Source organism: Leptonychotes weddellii, chromosome 7 (genome assembly GCF_054177405.1).
Source record: "Leptonychotes weddellii isolate Sample4059 chromosome 7, ASM5417740v2, whole genome shotgun sequence".
Taxonomy (NCBI): domain Eukaryota; kingdom Metazoa; phylum Chordata; class Mammalia; order Carnivora; family Phocidae; genus Leptonychotes; species Leptonychotes weddellii.
The window spans coordinates 82505365-82528264 of record NC_138375.1 but is presented as its reverse complement, the minus strand read 5'-3'; the positions used below and the strand labels follow the sequence as shown (position 1 = coordinate 82528264).

The 22900-nt window shown below is 33.5% G+C and overlaps 1 long non-coding RNA gene across 1 annotated transcript in view; it reads right to left on the bottom strand.

Moving 5' to 3' along the window:
* LOC145722484 (uncharacterized) overlaps positions 1-22900 on the bottom strand; it is a 377440-nt gene that overhangs the window by 99707 nt on the left and 254833 nt on the right. The gene's annotated exons all lie outside the window — the stretch shown is intronic.

The following is a 22900-nucleotide window of genomic DNA, read 5'->3' as shown; positions in this document are numbered from 1 at the left end:
ACTTCATGCACAAAAGCAGAGTACACATACTTCTCAAGATCACATAGGACATTTACCAAGATAGACCACATTCTGGGCCATAAGACACACCTTAAATTTAAGAGACATCCATTTCTGTTCTTAGACCACATTAGAATTAAACTAGAAACTGATAACAGAATGATACCTGGAAACAAATACTTAGAGACAAAATAACACACTTTTAAAAATAACATGCAACAAAGAAATCTCAAGAGAAACTGGAAAATATTTTAAACTAAACATAAATGAAAACAAAACTTAAAATTTGTGGGATGCAGAGAAAGTCCTTCTTAATATAAAATACATAAAATTGAATTCATATATTAATAAGATCTAAAATCAATCATCTAAACTTCTACCTTAGGAAATTAAAAAAAAAGATCAAAGAAATCCAAAGTAAGCATAAGAAAAGAAAACGTTAATAAAATAAAAATAGATGTCTATGAAATGGTACATAAGAAATCAACATAGAATATCACAAAACCAAAAGCTTACCTTAATATGATAAATAAAATTGATAAGCCTCTAGCCAATATAAGAAATAGAGAATAAACAAATTACTAATATCACAGCTAAAACAAGGGCATTGCTACTATCCCATGGACATTAATAGGGTAATAAAGGAATACTATGTAAAACTTTATGCCCACAAATTTAATCATCTAATTGAAACAGATCCATTCCTTGAAAAACACAATCTACCAAAACTCACACAAGAATTGACGGTGTGAATAGGCCTGTATCTATTTAAAAAATGAATCAACAATTAAAAACTTTCCAAAACAGAAAGCGCCAGGCCCAAATGGGTTCAAGGTGAATTCTGCAAACATTTAAAGAAGAAATTCTACCAATTCTCTACAATCGCTTTTAGAATACAGAAGCAGAGGGAATACTTACTAACTCATTCTATTAGGGCAGCATTACTGTAATATTAAAACCAGACATTACATTAATACTAAAAACAAACAAAAAACTACAGACTGATATCTCTCATGAACATGGATGTAAAAATCCTCAAAATATCAGCAGATCAAATCCAGCAATGTATTAAAAAAATGTTTACACCATGAACAAGTGGAATTTATCCCAAGAATGCAGGTGAAATCACTAATATTCAAATATCAAATAATGTAATAAACATCATATCAACAGGCTAAAAAAAGAAAAAAAATCACATGATCATATCAATAATGTAGAAGAAAAACTTGATAAAATCCAACACCCATTCATGACAGTAAACTAGTAAACTAGGAATAGAAAGGAACTCCCTTAAAGAGTATCTACTAACATCTTACTCAGTGGTGAAAAACTCTAGGCTCTCCCACTAAGATAAGAAACAAAGCAAGGACAAAGTCCTGGCCAATGCAATAAAAAAACAGAAAAAATAAAGGCATATCAGGAAGGAAAATATAAATTATCTTAGTTTACAGATGGCATGATTTCTATTCATTGTAGAAAATCTGAAACAATCAACAAAAAACTTCTGGAACTAATTTTTTTTTTAAGATTTTATTTATTTATTTGACAGAGAGAGACACAGTGAGAGAGGGAACATAAGCCGGGGGGAGTGGGAGAGGGAGAAGCAGACTTCCCGCTGAACAGGGAGCCCGATGTGGGACTCGATCCCAGGACCCTGGGATCATGACCTGACCCGAAGGCAGACGCTTAACGACTGAGCCACCCAGGCGCCCCACTTCTAGAACTAATAATAAGTGATGTTAGGAGGGATTCAGGATACAAGATTAATATACAAAAGCCAATTGCTTTCCTATATACCAACAATAATCAAATGTAATCTGAAATTAAAAACATCATTTATATTAGTACTCCAAAAGTGAAAAACTTCGGCATAAATCTAACAAAATATGTACAAGATCTATATGAGAGGGGCGCCTGGGTGGCTCAGTCGTTAAGCGTCTGCCTTCGGCTCAGGTCATGATCCCAGAGTCCTGGGATCAAGCCCCGCGTCAGGCTCCCTGCTCCGCGGGAAGCCTGCTTCTCCCTCTCCCACTCCCCCTGCTTGTGTTTCCTCTCTCATTGTGTCTCTCTGTGTCAAATAAATAAATAAAATCTTTAAAAAAGAAAATCTATATGAGAAAAACTACAAAATTCTGATGAAAGATGTCAAAGAAATCAAAAACTAATGATGTAATGTATGGTGATTAACATAATAAAAAAAACTTAAAAAAAAAGATGTCAAAGGAATAAAGAAAAATAATATTCCCTGTCCACGGATAGGAAAACTCAATATTGTCAAAGCATCAGTTCTTCCGAATTTGATTTATAGATTCAATGCACTCTCAATCAAAATCCCAGCAGGTTACTGTGCAAATATCAACAAATTGATTCTAAACATTATCTGAAGAGGCAAAAGACCCAGAAAAGCAAAGTTAATATTGAAGAAGAAAAACAAAGTAAGAATACTAACACTGGCCAACTTCAAGACTATTAAAATGCTACAGTGTGTCGTCCCTCAGTAAGGTCAGTAGGTGAATGAACAGATACACTGTGGTACACCCAGAAAATGAAACATTATTAAGCACGAAAACACAAACAAAAAAACTGGTGGAGCACTGAGGTTTTTTAGGACCGTGAAACTACACTGTATTATACTATAATGGGGAATAAATGTCATTACACGTTTATCCAAACCCATACAATAGAACATTAAAGTGAATCCTAATGAAGACTATGGCTTTTGAGTAAAAGGATGTGTCAGTGCAGGTTAAAGTGAATCCTAATGAAGACTATGGCTTTTGAGTAAAAGGATGTGTCAGTGCAGGTTCATCAGTTGTAACAAATGTACCAATCTGATGGGGGAATTCAATGGTAAGCCTATGCATGAGTGGAGGCAGGGGGCATATGGGAAATCACTGTACCTTTCTCTCAATTTTGTTATGCACCCAAAACTGCTCAAAAAAAAAAAAAAGACTATTAGGGGTGCTTGGGTGGCTCAGCCTGAGCCGAAGCATCTACTTTCGGCTCAGGTCGAGATCCCAGTGTCCTGGGATCCAGCCCGTGTGGGGCTCCCTGCTCAGTGGGGGAATCCGCTTCTCCCTTCTCCTCTGCCCCTCCCCCCCTCATCTTCTCTCTCTCTCTCTCTCAAATAATATCTTTTAAAAATTTTTAAAAAAGATTTTAAAAAGACTATTAAAAAACTCCACATTCAATATATGAATAAACATTTTAAAAAGATAACTAGTAAGTAAAGTTAATTTAATAATAGTAAGAATGACAATACAGTTTCCTTTCTGCCTATTTTGAACACAGTTCTTTTTCAGTACAAACATAGCCTTTGAAAACCATAATTTTTTAAATAACTTTTAGGAATTGAAAATCATAAGCAATTATACATGGCAGCACACCTCTGTATTAGAACTTCCAATAATCATGGCACTGGAGTTGATCACAAAGGATTTATACATAAAGAATATTAAATGTTTTCCTTCCCTGAGCAAAGAGAGTTTTAACAGTTCTTAATTTGCTTTTGTTAAAGCTACTGGTGATCGTGTCTTCATGCCAGGCTGCAGTGAGAGTGATAAATGGTGTTGATGCCTTAGGGTGATACCTAACTAAATTAGCTGGTAAAACTGAAACTGTGCTCATTTTCAATTTTTAATAACGTGTAGTAGTGATGGCTGTTCAAACACCATTCAATTGGCTTTGCTTACTCTGTGATTTAATTGTTTATAAGGAATTAATGAAAATTTAGAAATGTATAAAAAGGGAGAAATGTGCTTTTACTACAAATATTGAGAATAAGATATGCTAACAGGAGTCCAGAGAGCCTTAGGAATGTTAAAGCAATTGCATTTAAAAGCTTTTTCTTCGGGTCCTGGGTGGCTCAGTCGGTTAAGCGACTGCCCTCAGCTCAGGTCATGATCCCAGGGTCCTGGGATCGAGCCCCACATCAGACTCCCTGTTCAGCGAGAAGCCTGCTTCTCCCTCTCCCACTCCCTCTGCTTGTGTTCCCTCTCTCGCTGTCTCTCTCTCTCTCTGTGTGTCAATTAAATAAATAAATAAAATCTTTTAAAAAAAAGCTTTTCCTTTTTTTTTTTCTAATTTTATTTTAATTACTAAGAGACACAACTTTTTATCAGGAGAATACAGAAACTCAACTCATGATGAAGTATTATGAGATAATAAATCTTGGGAATGAGAAGTATGCAAAAACATAGAAACATACTGATAATGATGTCGTTAATTTATCTTTTAGGCTTTCTCCTTTTTTGTACCCTCTCTTTTCAGGGTATTGCTAGGTGAATAATTAAGTTTCCATTATTATTACCATTATTATGGCACAGCATGTGCTTTTGCAAAAAAAAAAAAAATTAAAAGGTAGTAATAATTATCCTGTTCACATCTGTGTTTATTTACTATATTACATATAAAAATAGAAAAGGAGAGAAATCAACTGCAGGGGATAAAAGTATAATTTAAAAAAGAAATCTCAGTATATAACTATAAGGCAGAGGAAATTACAAGCTGTATGTTGCTCAAAAATTGTTAAACTACACAGAAGTCATGCCAATAAGAAAGCATCATTATCTGTTCATTTATTTACAAAAGGTAAAAAAGAAAGCAAAAAGTTAGAAGAGGTAGGACTCTACAGAACTGGCACCCACAGACCATTAAGCAATATTTCAGGTCAAAGTGCTCTCCTACAAAATCTTTTTAAAATCCAAGGGAACATTAGAAGTGATCTCTTTTCATCTTAAACCAGAATTTGTGGTTACTGCTTCCTGATACATTTAAGAGGAGTTTTTTGGTTTGGTTTTGTCCTGGAGGGCAGTTTTGCTCAAAGAAAGGATTATTGGGGTTTACTTCAGTTTAAATAATCTCCAATTTACTGAAGTTACAAATCTTAAAGTCTAAATGTACAAAATTCATTCTAGGTAATTAGGACTATAAAATACAGCAATCGCCTTTTAGGTAGCCTTTGCAAATGTTTGAGGTGATTATAAAATCCATACACTTTCAACTATTTTCAACAATCTTTATATATTTAAAATATTTAATTTCCTTTATTATTTATATTAATATCCTCATGTACTTAATCTGTTAAGTATTATAAACTAAACCTGTAGATATAAAATTTGAGGTCTCTCAAATATAGCTGTATGGTATATTAATTAATAAGTTTCTACATAAAAGAGTAAATCTATAAGATTATACCAAGATGTTGCCTGTTAGTTTTCTTTCTTGTATCTCTGAGTACCCTGTATGGATTTCCCACATTTTTGTTCTTTAATTTTTACCTAGAGAGACATATTTCTAGTTTTGACCATTATTAATAAAACTATGAATATTTTTGTGCACTCTTTACTCTTAGGTATTAAATGAAAGAAATGGTCACAAAAGCATATATACTCTTACAATTGTTTAAAGTTAAAATTACTGAAGATGCAAGGGTTTCTTAACACAACAATATTTACAGAGTTGTGACTCTTTTAAACATTTCTATACTTATATATCTTTCTGGCCTGAAAAGATGTTAGCACCCTAAGATAATAATTACATAATTTCAAACAATTTGGGATTGGTGGATACAAATTGAGGTTGCCTAAAAATCTATGCTGCTGCCAAGATTCTTTAGGTTATTCTGATTGGATAACTAAACCCTATTTTTTCATTCCATATCAATGACTTCACAACCCAAAAGAGATGGTTCTGTAATCCAAGAGTCTTATATTCAAGTTATACTTAGCCAATTCTTCATTCTCCAAATGAAATCTGTAACAATACCCTAGTTTTCTATACTACCTAATTAAATTTCTAATTCATTTGTTCCTCAGATATGTTAATGACTTTCCCTGTTTAATTCTAGGGGCCTATGAATTTGAGAAAACCCTGCAGTTCTTTCATATGAATTCCATTTCTTAAGGTCATATGATTTTTATAAACAGTAGTTATCACTTCTGATAACTCCATATCTCTCCCATTGCTTCCATTTTTGTTTTTTTTTTGTTTTTTTTTGCTAGAACTCCCTAGGTCTATTTGCTCATTTCATTTATTTAAATTAAAATATACTTTATAATCTACCAATAAAATAATAAACAAACGATAAATAATAACAATTTTTCTCAAAGAATATATTTAGGTTCCTTTTAATAAAACTCTTATTTTAATATATTTAAATAATGTATTTCTTATAAGCAATAACACCAACGCATTACCATGTTGAAAACTAAAATATATAGAGCTAGTGTCTGTATTTTAAATTTAATTACTTTTAATTTCTACACAAGACTGTCTGAATTACTGGTCTATTTCCAAAGATCTATATAGTACAGTGTGTTATAAAGATTAAAGGAAATAATTTCTATTAAGATTTTAGAACAATGATTAGTACCTGTAAGGGCTTTGTAAAATTAGCTGCTTTTATTTAAGATGCTATTTCTGAGGTCTTGAAAGACTGATAGTTAACCTGCTGATTTTTTTCTTTTCTTTTGCATTTCAAAACTATAGCCCAAACTTCCCAAAGTAACTATTCTTTTGTAATTTTATTTATTAAAAGTTCAGAAACAGGCAAAACTCAATTATACAAAGAAAACAAAGGGAAATGATTAACAAATTCAGAGTAACTCTTTTGTAAGGGCACATTCCTTCCAAGGAAGCATGTTTCAAAACTTCATTTTCCTCCTATAGGATTGGCTTCATTCCTTATGGATTTGTTGTCATTGTTTACACTCAGATATGCAGGTAGAATTAAAAGAAATCCCACATAGAAAGAGTCCAAATGTTCAATTAAAAACATTTAACTTCTGATCATTTATATGAGATGAAAATCCCTGAGGATGCTGGAAACTGGTAATAGCTTCATGGATAGAGTCACCTATTATACAAGTCTCATAATGAATATAAAAAAGGTTTTAAAATTAATAAATGTCTATGCTGCAGGGCCTAAATGAGACAAACTACAAATGAACTACGCAGATATCTTTTTCCTCCATAATAATTTCAAAATGAATATTGTAATTTAATTTTACCATTAATATGAACATATCATAACATGCTTTTGGATTTAAAAAGTTAAAATTAAAACTTTAGAATAATTTCATCAAAAAGGTTGTTTTCCAGAAAGCAACAGCAATTAGGTATAATATGTATAGTGAATTCTTCAAATTTTCATTTTTTAAAGGTGAATAGAGTATAAATAGAATAAAAATGCAAAACACAGCAATGATTATTGTGTTATAATTATCGGCATGCCCAAGGCTTGGTTCTCAGAACTCATCTCTTATCTATTCCCAGGGAGACCTCTCCTCTGGACTAGAAACTTGCATATCTTAATGCGCATTCTATAATTCTACTTGGGAAGTGGTCTAATATTTAGTGGTTGCTGCTATTTCTCTGGCATGTGTAATTAATTTTGAAAGCATTTCTTCTGATTGTAGCACTGAATTTTAAATCAACATAAACTAGCCATATGAGAATGTGTATAAATATGTTCTAAATTTTGTGATGATGCATGTCATATAATAATAAATTAAGAAATTTGTAGTGATCCTGTCTTGGGTATTAACAAAATAAATATGATATTGTGAAAACATCCTAACCCATCAATTTTGGTCCATTAAGAAAGTGTATGAATAGGTCACAGTTGTCTTTTTTTTTTTTTTTTGACATAACCCCTTCAAGGCGGAAACACATTTCTTGAATAACCAAATTTTCTTAAATGACATTTACTTCTAAGAGAGGAATATAATTCTGAAACAAATGTTCACTCAGGTCAGCCTGTTTCTTCATAGAAATACATAGCATACCTTTATTTACCTTAACTCTTAATGTTTACAAGGTTCTCTAATTCTGGTATGCCAAAATCTAATGAACAAATCTCTGTTCATTACATCCATATATTATAAGATTCTATACATACAATAATTTCACTAGAAACTTTTGCCATTAAGGTTCAACAATACAGTGGAAAAAAAATGTGTTGGAAAGATGGGGAAATTACCTCATCTATAGGCAGATTTTAAAAGTCTGTTTATGATAGCTGATTATGGTTAAGAATAATATTTGTTAAATTTAACAAAATTTTCTTTGTCCAGTTTTCCTGTTTTTTTTATTGGCATCTCATTTATTATATATTTTCCAGCTGTAATGAGATGTAATTGACATAACATTGTTTAAAGTATGCAGTATGTTGATTTGATACACTTAAATACTACAAAATATTATCACTATACTGTTAGCTAACACCTCCATTTCATTACATAATTACCACTTCTTTTTTTGTGGTGAGAACATTTAAGATTTACTCTCTTAGTAACTCTCAAGAATATAATACAATCTTATTAACTATAATCACATGTTGTACATTAGATCCCCAGAACTTACCATCATAAAACTATGTTTATACTATTTGACCAACATCTTCCCATTTCCCTAACCCCACAGCACCTAGTAACCACCATTCTAGTCTCTAAGAGTTTAGCTTTTTTAGATCCCAATATAAATGAGGTCATACAGTATTTGTCTTTCTCTCTCTGGTTTATTTTACTTAGCATAATGCCCTCAGTGTCCACCCACGTTGTTGCAAATGGCAGGATTTCCTTCTTTCTCATGGCTGAAAAATATTCCAGTGTGTGTGTGTGTGTGTGTGTGTGTATGTGTGTGTGTCTATCTCACATCTTTTTTATCCATTCATCTGTTGATGGACACTTAGGTTGTTTCCATATCTTGGCTAATGTGAATAACGGTGCCATGAATATGGGAGTACAAACACCTCTCTGATGTCCTGCTTTCATTTCCTTTGAATACATACACAAAACAGGTTTGGTGGAACACATGGTAATTCTAATTCTAATTTTTTGAGGAACCTACATACTGTCTTCCATAGTAGTTGTACCACAGTGCACGAGGGTTCACCTTCCAAATCCTAGACAGCATCTGTTATATCTTGTCTTCTTGATAGACAACCTAACAAATATTAGGTAATATTTCATTATGGATTTGATTTGCATTTCCCTGATGATTACTGATATCGAGCACCTTTTCACATACCTGTTGGTCATTTGTAGGTCTTATTTGGGAAAATGTCTAGTCAGTTCCTCTGCCCATTTTTTAAAAATTGGATTGCCTGTATTATTTTTGCTGTTGAATTATGAGTTTCTTAAGATATATTTTGGGGTAATTTTAGTTTTTATTGCTATGTTTTTGGTGTCATACCCAAAAATCACTGCCAAGACCAATGTCAAGGAGCTACTTTCCTATGTTTTCTTCTAGGACATTTATGGTTTCAGTTCCTAAGTTTAAGTCTTTCATCCATTTTGATTTAATTTTTGAGTGATCTAAGATAGGAACCTAATTTCATTAGGGAGTATTCATTAGGCAGTATTTTTGGCCCCCTTGTCAAATATTAGTATAACATAAATGGGAGGGTTTATTTCTGTGCTCTAATTCTATTCCATTGGCTATTTTTAATGGTAGTCCATACTATTTTGATTACTATAGCTCTGTAGGATAGTTTGATCTGAAAAGTGTGATGTCTCTAGCTTGTTTTTCTTTCTCAGCATTGTTTTGGTGATTCAGACACTTTTGTGATTCCACAAAAAACTTAGGATAGTTCTATTTATGTGAAAAATGCCATCAGAATTTTGATAGAGATTATAATGAATATACTGAAGGCTTTGGGTAGTATAGACAGTTTAACAATATAAAGTCTTCCATAAACACGGGATATCTTTCCATTTTTGTCTTCTCTCAACTTCTTTCATCAAAGTCTTACAGTTTTCAGTGTATAGTTCCTTCACATTCAATGTATTCCAAAGGATTTTATTTTTTCTGATGCTATTATTAATGGGATTATTTTATTTATTTTTCAGATTCATTGTTAAGTATATGGAAACACAACTGATTCTATGTTGATTTTGTATCTGGCAACTTCATTGAATTTATTGATTAGTTTTAACAGATTTTGGTAGAGTTGACAGGATTTTCAGAATATAAGATCATGTCATCTACAAAGAGATGTTTTTTTTCTTCATTCCTGATTTGGATGCCTTTTCTTTTTCTTACCTGATTGCTCTGGCTAGGACTTCCAATACTAGGTGAATTGTAAGAACAGGCACCATTGGTTTGTCCCTGATCTTAGGGGAAAAGCTTTCAACCTTTCACCACTGAGTATGATGTTAACTGTGGACTCGTCATACATGACCTTTATTATGTTGAGGTGTGTTCCTTCTACATCTAATTTCTTGATCATTTTTATCATGAAAGGGCATTATATTTTGTCAAATGCTTATGTATCTCTTGAGATAACAGTATGAATTTATCTTTTATTCTATTAATGTGTTGTATCACAATTACTGATTTTTGTATGTTGAACCATTCTTATCCCAGGGATAAATCTTCTTGACCATGGTGTATGATCCTTTTGATGTGCTGTTGGTTCGTTAATATCATATTAAGATTTTTTGCATCTATATTCATCTGGATATTAGTGTGTAGTTTTCTTTTTTTGTTGTGTCCTTATTAAGTTTGGTATCAGGGTAACACTGGCCTCATAAAATGAGTTTGGCAGTGTTCCCTCCTCTTCAATTTTTTGGAAGATTTTGAGAAGAATTGGCATTATTTTTTTCTTGAAATATTTGGTAGACTATTTCATCAGAGAATCATCTGGTTCTGTGTTTTTCTTTGTTGGGATCATTTTGATCACTGAGTCAATCGCCTTACTAGTTATTGGTATGTTCAGATTTTCTATTCCTTTATGATTTAGTCTTGGTAGATTGTATGTTTCTAGGTATTTATCCACTGATTATAGGTTATCCAATATGTTGGTATATAATTGTTCTTAGTCACCTCTTATGATCCTTTGTATTGTATTTGCATATGTTGTTCTTAGTCTTATGATTCTTTGTATCTCTGTCTCTTTCATTTCTGGTTTTATTTGAATCTTCTCCCTTTTTTTTTTTCTTAGTATAGCTAAAGGTTTGTCAATTTTGTTTATCTTTAAAAAAACAATCCTCTGGGGCACTGGGTGGCTCAGTCATTAAGCGTCTGCCTTCAGCTCAGGTCATGATCCTGGAGTCCCGGGATCGAGTCCCCATCGGGCTCCCTGCTTCTCCCTCTCCCACTCCCACTCCCCCTGCTTGTGTTCCCTCTCTCGCTGTGTCTCTCTCTGTCAAATAAATAAAATCTTAAAAAAAAAAATCTTTTCCTGATATCTATGTTTATGCTCTGATCTTTGTTATTTCCTTCTTCTGCTAACTTTGGGTTTATTTTTTTTCTTTTTTCTGGTTCCTTGAGGTGTAAAGTTAGGTCATTTATTTGAGATCTTCCTTCTCAATATAGGTATTTCTATTTTTTTTTTAAGATTCATTTATTTCAGAGAGAGAGAGACAGAAAGAGAAAGCACAGGGAGAAGGGCAGAGAGAGAGAGAGAGAGAGAGGTAGAGTCTTAAGCAGACTCTGCACTGAGCGTGAAGCCCAACTCAGGGCTCGATCTCCTGACCTTTTTGAGATCATGACCTGAGCCAAAACTGAGAGTCGGACACTTAATGGAACTCAATGCCTCAATATAGGCATTTCTAGGGGCGCCTGGGTGGCTCAGTTGGTTAAGCGACTGCCTTCGGCTCAGGTCATGATCCTGGAGTCCCGGGATCGAGTCCCGCATCGGGCTCCCTGCTCGGCGGGGAGTCTGCTTCTCTCTCTGACCTTCCCCCTCTCATGCTCTCTCTCTCTATCTCATTCTCTCTCTCAAATAAATAAATAAAATCTTTAAAAAAAAAATATAGGCATTTCTAGCTATAAACTTTTCTCCTAGAACTACTTTAGCAGCATCCCATAAGTTTTGATATATTTCCATTTTCATTTGTTTCAAGATATTTTCTGATTTCCCCTTTGTTTTCTTCTTTGATCTATCCACTCTTCAGGAGTGTGTTGCTTAATTTCCATACATTAAAAAACAAATTTTCCAGTCTTCCACCTGTTTTGATTTCTAGTTTCCTATCAGTGTTGTTGGAAAAGATACTTGGTATGATTTCAATCTTTGTAAATTTATTTTATTTTATTTTTATTTTTTTTAAAGATTTTATTTATTTATTTGAGAGAGAACACATGAGAGGGGGGAGGGTCAGAGGGAGAAGCAGACTCCCTGCTGAGCAGGGAGCCCGATGCGGGACTGGATCCAGGGACTCCAGGATCATGACCTGAGCCGAAGGCAGTCGCTTAACCAACTGAGCCACCCAGGCGCCCTCTTTGTAAATTTATTAAGACTTGTTTTGTGACCTAACCCATAATCTATCCTGAAGAATGTTCTGAGTGCCCTTGAGAAGAATGTATATTGTGCTGCAGTCTGATGAAATTTTCAGTACATGTCTGTTAAGTCCATTTGGTCTAAAGTGTAGTTCGTTTCCAAAGTTTCCTTATTGATTTTCTGTCTGGATAATCTATCCATTGTTAAAGTAGAGTACTGAAGTCCTGTACCATTATTTTAATGTTGTCTATCTTTCCCTTCATTATTGTATTCTTTAGCTCCAGAATTTGTTTGGTTCTGCTATGATTTCTATCTCTTTGTTAAACTTTTTGTTTGTATATTATTTTCCTAATTTTGTTGAATTATCTTTCTGTATTTTCTTGTAGCTCATTGAGTTTCCTCAAAACAGCTGTTCTGATTTCTTCATTGGGTGAATTGCAGGCCTTAATGTCTTTGGGTTTGGTTACTAGAAAATTACTGTGATCCTTTGGTCGTGTCATGTTTCCTTGATTTTTTATATCCCTTGAAGTTTTGTGATACTGTCACCACATTTGAATGAGCAGTCATCTCCTCCAGTGTTTACTTACTGCCTTCAGCCTCAGCCCTACCAGTGATTCTGAGACTAGCTCAGATCTTCTATTAGGTACACCTGTTCCATGCTTCTTCCTTCTTGTGGAAGAAAATTCTTAAGTTTGTATGATTTCTCTGAATTATGCAAAGTGTTATGCCAAGTGCTGACAGCATCTTTTATTTTTTGAAAGGTGGTACTAAAATCCAAGTTTGTGGTCTCTCCCTGGCTCTCAGATTTGGACCAGCTTTCTATAGATTCTCACTGGCCATGTGCCAAAGCTCACTCTCTCTGCTGTAGTCTGGTACATATACTGAGAGCCAGCCAAAGGGTGGGAGGATGTGTAGGTGATGCACATGGAGTGCTGGAGGTATGTGTGGGCCAGTCTGAGGGATCATCAGGTGACGCATACCCAGTGGCTTGTGGGCAGGCTTCAGGATGGAGTGCACAAGTCTAGTAGTATCCACATCCATTTAATGCCCTTGGAGCCCCATCTACTGCTCTTCTGTTCTCCCAGCCTCTTCCTGATCCCTAGTCATAGGGATCCACATAGCTGGAGAAGTTGGGTCCTCACTCATATGTTCTCCCTTTCTTCCATGGGCAAATCATAGGTTGATGAAGATCTGTCATGGCCCTAAGTTGTGCTGCTTTGGGGAAGGGATAATATAGGTAAAATCAAGCTGTTTTTCTTACCCACTCCAGTGCATCCAAACATATATATTTTTTTTCTTTCTTCTTTTTTTTTTTTTGCCACTATGGGGTCCTGGAACTACCTTTGAAAACCTGGACATCCACCCCAAGGACTCCCTTGTCCATGAGTAGTTATAGAAGACAGTTTTCCAGGGGCTCCTGGACCACAGCTAAGAAGGGCTGGAGCTGGTTCACAGGCCACTGCAGGTTCCACAGCCGGAACTAAGATCCATCTTCCTATTACCTGAAGCATGATGAGTGAGATTTCCCTGGGTCCCTTGGTGTAAAGAGCCCATTCTGTGGTTTCCTCAAAGGCACTTTTGTCCAAGAATGCATGCTGAATTTTTGTTGTATTGGGGGAGCAACCAAGGAATGTGTTTTGCCACCATGATGCTGATATTGCTGACATCAACTTCGCGTTTTTATTTGACTCTTGAAAAATCATCATCATTGAAACCTGCCATACCATTAATATATGCTAAATTTATATTCCTTAAGCATTTTCCCTAAACACTGCAACAATAAACTCAATTATCTGGGTCTTTCTATCCTAAATGATAGGGAAGCACATTGCAATCTGTTGGTTCATAATTTAGAAATTAATTTTGGTTCCACATGGCTAAGAACAATTGGTTCTTACAGTGAACACAACGATTATGTTTGCTAGAAATGTAGCATCATAGTTATCTCTGCTTCTATCAGATTAGGGAAAATGTTCTTGTCAAGGCTGTGGTTTCCCACCTCTTGTTTTTATTTTCTTGGTCATTTGTAAAATGTTCTATTGTTAACCAGTCCATCTGGTTAAAGTCCTTTTTCTTTGCTTTACATGTCCTTTTTATAGATCATTGGCACTGAATAGATTGTTTCTAGTTAATGTGACTACTCAGGCTGAATTATAAAAATAGTATCCACAAGGGATCATTTCATCCTACTACATAGGATTATACATAAACTATCATAGCAAGACTGTTATGAATATTTAAAGAAACAACAACCAAAGACTTTTTAAATTTGAACTTAAGGTATATTCTTTACATGTCTTACAAAAATTATTTTGATCCTTTTGCTATTTGCATAATCCTTAATTTTGAATTGATCCACATACCTAAAACTGGTTTTGTGTTTTTGGTCTTGATATATTATTTCTACATAGCTTTACCTTTGATTTGTCCCTCTACAAATGGTACCTTCTTCTAATGGTACCTGCACAATACTGTCTTCTGGTTACAAAATAAAACATCTATTCCCTGCTAATGTGGGTACTCAGTAAGCCACTCAGATAAACCAGCTGACTCCTTCCTATGATCACTAAATAGTCAATGACACTTGGAGACCTGTTTTATAGGAATAAATAGTTTTATGGAAAATGAGTTATATATAAAAAGAAAAATGCAAAAAGTTGAGTTCCACTGGATTATTCTTGAATATTAAAAATGAAAAATCAAGTAAAATAAAAATAAGCAATAGTAAAACATAATCTTTAATTATTACTTTTACTTGCTTAATTATGCCTACAGTTAATTCAAATTTCCAACTATCTACTAATATTTACTTATATTTTTATTTTCAAATTTTAATCCAATAAAATAATTTATATCCTTAACATTACAAGATTCTTCTTCTCTTAGAAGAAAGGGAGCTCTCTCCATTGGAATTTTGAAAAACATTTACTCTGATTTTAATCAATTTCAAACATATTTTTAACATTTAATATAACATTTTATAAGTCTTAAAAATATTTTGAAGCTTCTTCTTATATTATTTTATTAAAAGGACTTAATTGCTAAATAAGGCCATTGAGTTCTTACTATATGCCTGCCAGTCACTGTGATGGTAGGTTGACAATGCATAGTCCTTTTTTGTCTCCAGCTTTCCTGAGTTATAAATGACAAAACTGTAAGATATTTAAAGTGTGCAATGTGATGATCTGATGTATGTATGCACTATAAAAGAACCCCCATTTGGTGTTATACCATCATTGATATTGACACTATATTTCTTTTCCATTTTATATTATGAGGTCTTTCTCATTCATTTGAGTGAAACAGCTTTGAAAAAGCAGATATATGTTTATCTATTTATTCCTACCAAAATTTAAAAAATCACTTAACATATGCCTAATTGTGAGTTTCTATAAAAATGACCTGTTTGTGGTGGGCATCTCTAAAAATTAATTCAGATGATAATTAACTGAAATGTTTTCATATGGATTAAAGAATTATTCCCCTCAACAAATAATCATGGCTTTATGTCTCTAGCATTACACAAAATCTCTGAGGCTTGGACTATGATAGTCAAGAGCTCTACTGAACTAAGCAGGTATGGACAAGAACGGAAAAAAAATCTGAACCTAAAAAAATAGTTTGATTTGCACAAAAAGTAGTTCTTTACTAATTAACTAATTAATTAGGGTCACAGACTTCTCTGAAAAGTTTCCAGGCACCCAAAATATCCATATACATCTGACAGAGTCATCCTTGATTACTGCATTCTAGGTTAACTGCCCATGTTATGATCATCCCAATTTCCTGTTCATATTCTGTGTGCTGACACCCTAATGCTGCATTCCCAGGGCTTATGGTTCTTCCCTTGGGCCATACAGAAGAGATAAAATAAAAAGGGAAGGTGTCATGATACAGATTTAGAAGAACACTGTACTCAAGCCCAAAAAAAGTAGTCAAATACTGATCTTGATAATGACTAATAAGTGATCTTGGTTGAAATATTTAACATTTGAGTTATTTTTTTCCAAAATAGAAGTAATGGAACTTTCCCCATACAATATTTTAAGGATTACATGAAGCAATGAATGTGAAAGCCCCAGGTCAAAAATAATGAAGAACATAGTAATTCTTCCTCACTGAAATTTATATTATTTTAGACTTTTATTCTCTAGCTAAAATTCTGAGAAGGTATTTATCACTATCCCAGATAACTCATTTATGTGAGCATTTAACAACCTATTAAAATAAGTTCTGCCACTGACATATATCACTTTCTGAGAAGTAGAGAAAATGTTTGAAGCTTCCAGAGCACAGGGGTGGCAGTAGTTCATTTATCTGTGCTTTGGCCTTTAGAGATTCACGTTAGTATAGAAATTCATGTAACTCTAACAACTTGAAAGAGTTAATGGTATAACAGATTACTTAAAATCTGGAAAACATGGTCTGTCTTTTTATTTTTCCATTGTTCTTAATAACTAGAAATTTATCAACATAAATGAAAAGAGGATCTTCTTGAAATTTATATGTATGTATATATATTTTATTTTATGTCTTTATATATTCCAAAAAGGTCCTACTTTAATTATGTCTGCATATATATATATCTATATATAATTTGTATATAGGTGTATGTATCTATATAAAATAAGGTGTGCATATACAAATGAAAAATATAGAGATACTCTTGTAACATATGCTCTGCCAGAAAAAAAAAAAAAGACAACATTTTAGGAAGTATGTCATGTTATGATTAATACTGTTATAACCCATAAATATTCTTACACATATAAATTTTTGAATAAAAAATATGCTCATGAATCATCTCTCATGTCCAGTGAAATTGTTTAATATGTTGACAATATGCTGGACATGTTTATGATCAAGTTTTTCTAGTTTTAGATGATGGTAATTAATCTAAAATTAGTTTTTATATTGAGAAAAAAACAAGTTAGGCTTATATATTTGGCTTATTAGGCTTATATATTTGGCAATGTTCAGTAAGACATGTGACTGATACCTAGCAACAATACTCATTTAGATCAAAGTAATATAATAAAATATTTCTTAAGGCAAAATATCATTTTACTTGATAGAAACAAGCACCCATAATTAAAAGTAGCAATTACTTCCCTTAAATATATCTGCTATGGCACAGGCATGACTCCAGTGTTCTAATCCTGTGATTACAATCCCTACTAAATTTCACACATGTAGGTATCATTTGGAATACTCTCTCAAGTGGCACTGAATACTTTAACTTAATATAGCATTAAAATAAACAAGTAAACTATATGTTTAACCAATATGGTAGGTATATGAAAACTACAACAAAGAAGCAAACTCTTAAAAGAAAGCTTACCCCCCCCAACACACACACACAAAAAAAATAGGGGCACCTGGGTGGCTCAGTAGGTTAGGTGTCCAACTTTTGGTTTAGGCTCAGGTCATGATCTCAGAGTCATGGGATCAAGCCCCACAATGGGCTCCACGCTGAGCCTTCTTAAGATTCTCTATCTCCCTCTCCCTCAGCCCCTCCCCATCCCTGGGGAGTAAAAAAGTAAAATTTTTTTTAAAAATCAGTAATATATAATGGTTGAGATTAAGCAACTATGGAACTAACATACAATAAACAAACAGATGACTTAAAATATTTGTAAACTCTGCAACTTTTATGAAGGTTACTAGCATATAGAAAGGGAAGTATGTCAATATTATATATCTACAGCTACAGAAGGATAAATACGTTAATATTATAAATCTTCAGGCATATCATGCTATTTGAAATGACAAACTAATCAAGGTAACGCTGGATTATGTTGTGATAAACTAATCCTCAAATCTCAGAAGTTTCAAACAGTAAAATTTTTATCTCACTCATACAAAATGAGATGTGAGTCTAATAGCTATCCAGAGCAATATATCCTTAGGTATTCAATACTCAGCCAATACTAAGGCTAATCTCATGTTGTATCTGTGCCATTTGATCCTCTGATCTTCAGATTTGCTTCCAAGAAGAAAAAATACAGAGATACATTTATGCCCTTCTCTCTTGGTCTTGCAGTAACACACAGTACTTCTGCTCACATTTCAGTGAAAGAATAAGTAACATGCCTCCAAACTAATTGTAAAGGTGGTTGTGATATCAATTAGCATATGGATATCCAATGAGCACAGTCTCTGTCACAGATGTTTCTTATTATTGCTGTTGTTACTATGAAGTACAACTTAAAAAACAAAAAAACAAACAAACTGGTTAGTGTTAAGTATCCCTTAGCCACTGAACAACTCTGCAACACTTGGGGAAAAAATAAGATGCTCACATCCAAGGACTAGAGCTTAAAATTCAGTATAACTGCCTTAGTATGTGAGACTTTGAGTGTTAACTTATATACCCAGCAGTTCTCTTTCTCATTTGCCAAGAATTTACCAGTAGTATGATACACTGTACAGAGAATGGTGTTACACAATTCTCAAAGTCAATATTTATAAATTATTCATGTATTTACAAAATTTCTCTTCCAAACAGTTTCATTCATCTGATCTTGACAACATAATTCCACCTAAAACTTGGCATTATTTATTAGTAAATAATCAACTAGGAATCAAACTTGGTTATCCTTACAGAAAAGTGAATAATTGGTTTCACATATTGTATTAGGGACACAGAAAATATTAAAGAATAATTGTATTTGCGTGGCTTTAGAAGCCTATTTTTATTACAGCTTGCTAGTAAAAATCCCCAAATTGTACTCTGGCCTTGCCTTCTTTCTATGCTTAATATAGGTCTATGATTTTCCATTAGTGAATATAAAGTCAATAGAAAGCATATGAAATATTTCCATACATATTAATGTGAATGATGCTTTTACAGTGACTGTAAGCTCATCTCTTACTGTTTTTTTTTTTTCCAACTTTTTTCATTCTTCTTAAGAGTGTATATTAAAGTCAATACCAAGTACCAGGAAACCATGATAAGTGTTTACAATAAAAAAACCAATAATAAAAATCCCCTACATGTAAGTAGGTAATGGCCTTGTCACTTATATGCAATTATATAAAATATATATTTTCATAAATAAATATGTTCCAGTCAGAGAGCAGTAACAATTTGAGTCCAAGAAGTACTACCTAGAAGTAGATCTGCCTTTTGAATGAAACAATTTGTTGAAAAAAAGCTTCATTCAAGAAGTCTTCTATATATAAATTGTTGTCATTGAAGCTAATACTGTGAGTACACTATGTGCCAGTCGCTATACTAAAATGAGTATTAATTCATTTAATACATTAGTACTTCCACACTATAGATGAAAAAAATGAGAAGAGATAAAAAATAATCTTATTGCAATGCATATACTAATTATATGTGTACTTAGTAGCTTTGTGAATATTTCTGTAAAGCAACTTGGACAAACCCTACGATTACCACTCCTCAGTAACAAGGAAGTTTGTCTTGTATGCACTGTTCTTCAAGCTTTGTTTTAAACTGTCTAAAGCTATTTTATGTCATGTACAATAATTTTATGTGGAACCCAATGAATAGGATAGATGAAAGTGGAACAGCTGTGGTATTTTTTTTTTGCATATTTTTGTTGTATTTTTGCCTATTCTGGTGGTCCCTCTTCTACTGCTTAGAGATTAATTTTTTGAAAAATGATCCACATTATTTCCAAGAAAGAGCTCTAGTGAATTCTCTCTTAAAAAGATAAAGAAGTGTTTCTGCTGAAAATAACTAAAATTCTGCTAATAGATAAAATCAGAATAGTGCATACAAATTCACTATGGTTATTTCTGTCACAATTTATTCAACTTTCAGACAGCCAAAGTAGTTTGGCTTTAGGAGACCCTGTGGCTAAGAAAATCTAAAATCTTCTTTTATTTTTTTCTTTAAATACTGCTACAAAAAATTTTAATTTAAATTTTTCACTTTTGTATTTGTATTGTTTGTATTTTGATAATTTAAGATAAAATGATCACAAAATAGCCTTAAATATTACAAAATTCCTTGGGGATGGGATGTGTCAGTAAAACAAATAAATAAAAAGCTGTAACTTAACAAGCTTGAAAGCACATTATAAAGCACTTTCTGGGGGGAGAAAAAGTTACTAAAATGATAATGTAAACCCAGTATGAGATGATGTAAAACCTGCCTTCTACAAAATTCACTCTCCTTGTGGTCTGCTCTGTTATCTTTGATTTAAGGCATTGTGTCCTGAATATGATGGATGATTTACAAATGTTATGAGAAATAAATTGTGTTCTTACCTATTATATTAATACAAAATAATTTTTTAAATCTTCAGTTAAGATTTTAAAGTCTTATCGTTTTAATAATATTTTCACCTATCCATGGACATCTTTCCCTCCACTTTTTCACTGCACCCTAAACCTGACCCAAGAGGTATCTGCTTTCAGTGAGTAAGCACCCTAATAGCCAAGGGCTGCTAGAGAAATATTCAATATTAGAGTATATTGACAACACTATAAATTCATGATCACAATTTCAAATTAGCACTCAATAGTATACAGTAATATTGCTACATTTTTTGCTCAGTTTAATACCCTATTCTCCATAGCAGTGATTCAGAAATTTGTGGTCCATGGACCAGCAAAATCTGCACCAACTTTGAACCTGTCATAAATGCAAATCATTGACTTTATCCAGGTCTACTAAATCACAAATTCTGGGCCTGGAGCCCATATCTTCAAATATGACTGCTTTGGTAAGAGCTCTTAATTTCATATTTCCTGTGCTTCAGATGCATATTTCCATTTACATATTGAAGGTGGCCTCTACGATATCTCATCAATACCTTCAAAATAGTGTAACAAAAACATCCTCTCCCTGAGTGTCTTGCCTTATGCACTGCTGATTGCTATTATTTAAGCCTTCCTAATATCATGTGGGTATCATTCTTAAAGCTTCTCTCCCCCTCTTTCAACGCTTCATTGTTCATCAATCCTATAAATATTAACCTCAGATATATGTGTAGAAAACCTCCACACTTCTCTAATTATCATTATGCTCTCATAACTTAGCCCTACATAATGTTTTCCTGATATATTCCAACATTTTGAATATGATTTTCTTGCTTCTAACCTACGGGGTCTTAGATCATCCATTATCTTTTTTACCATTATCTTCTCAAAAGAAAAAATCATTACCCTCTCTTACAGAAAACCTCTGCTGGCTTCTCACTCATTAAATTCAACCTCATGGTATAATGTCAAACAAAAGAATATAGAGGGACTTATTCAATCTTTTGTAAAACATATAAGCTTGATTCAGGACACCACTCTAGAACTTAGAGCCCACACATTTTATGCTCATCTGATATTATAAACCTAAAAGAGTCTCACTGATTCAATAAATACTATTAGTTTCATTAAACATGTACATATTTTCCTTTGTTCTAGGTAAAGAACAAATTGGTCACCTATCTAATGCTCTCCGTATCTTCCTTCCTTAAACAAAAGCAAAGCAAAGAAAAATAAAAACACAAGCTTTGCTTAGCTATTCATTCATGTCCCTCCAGAGAAAATGACTGCCACCAGGATTCTAGGTATCTTCTCTGATTAATCTCAATCAGTCACAGTGGCCCCATTCTTTTCTCAATAATGGATTTGCCAATGGCATGTGATCCAATTCTGGAAAGACCTGCTAAGAAATCCTTGAGAAGGACTGTCTACTGCTAAGAAAAATACCAGGCAGAGAAGTCCTCTTGGGTCTCTGGAAGTGACTGCATTTTCACTTAAACTGCTTTATATATTACATGAAGGGATTTTGTACATGTAAGGATTCTGTATATTCTCACTCTCCCCATATTTATTCATTCACATAGTGGGAATATTCTAATTTCATCTTAAAATATTAATTTCAGGGGCATTGGGCTCCCTGCTCAACAGAGAGCCTACTTCTCCCTCTCCCTCTGCCCCTCCCCTGGCTCATGCTCTCTCGCTCTCTCTCTTGCTCTCTAACAAAAAAATAAAAAATAAAATACTATTTTCACTTACACATATTTCTAGTTATATGTTTTATCTTTTAAATACCTATTCTAAAATTATTTTTATTGATTATTTCCACAGTCTATCTTCCCTAAAGGAATACAACAAATATTCTGTATTTTTCTATCTCTGCATGTTGTGTCTGGAAGTGATGCCTGAAACTGCCTGATGATGACAATGATGATTGAAGACACACTCTTCCTTCTGAACCTGAATTTCTTTTATGTAACATGATAAATTTACTGTTTTTAAAGCAAGTTTGAATTGGGATTTTCTGTAGCTTAGAGCCAAGAGCATTCCAATATCTTCTCTTAATAAACAAAACCTTATTCAATTGTGTGTCTTGGTTTCCCATCTCCCACATGACACTATTGAATTGTGTCCAGGGTTTCTTACTGGTCTTTGAGTCTTCTTTGATACTTTACACATTGACCCTGGCCCTGAATATGGTTCTTTTTCTCTTTATGTAATTCATGATTCTCACTCATTTTTAAAGATGTAGTTCAGATATGGGGGCAGAGCAAGATGGCGGAGGAGTAGGAGACCTGGATTTCGTCTCCTCTCAGGAATTCAGCTGGATAGGGATCAACCATTCTGAACACCTACAAACTCAACAGGAGATCGAAAAAAAGAAGAGCAACAACTGTCTCATCAGAAAAGCGACCACTTTCTGGAAGGTAGGACGTGCGGAGA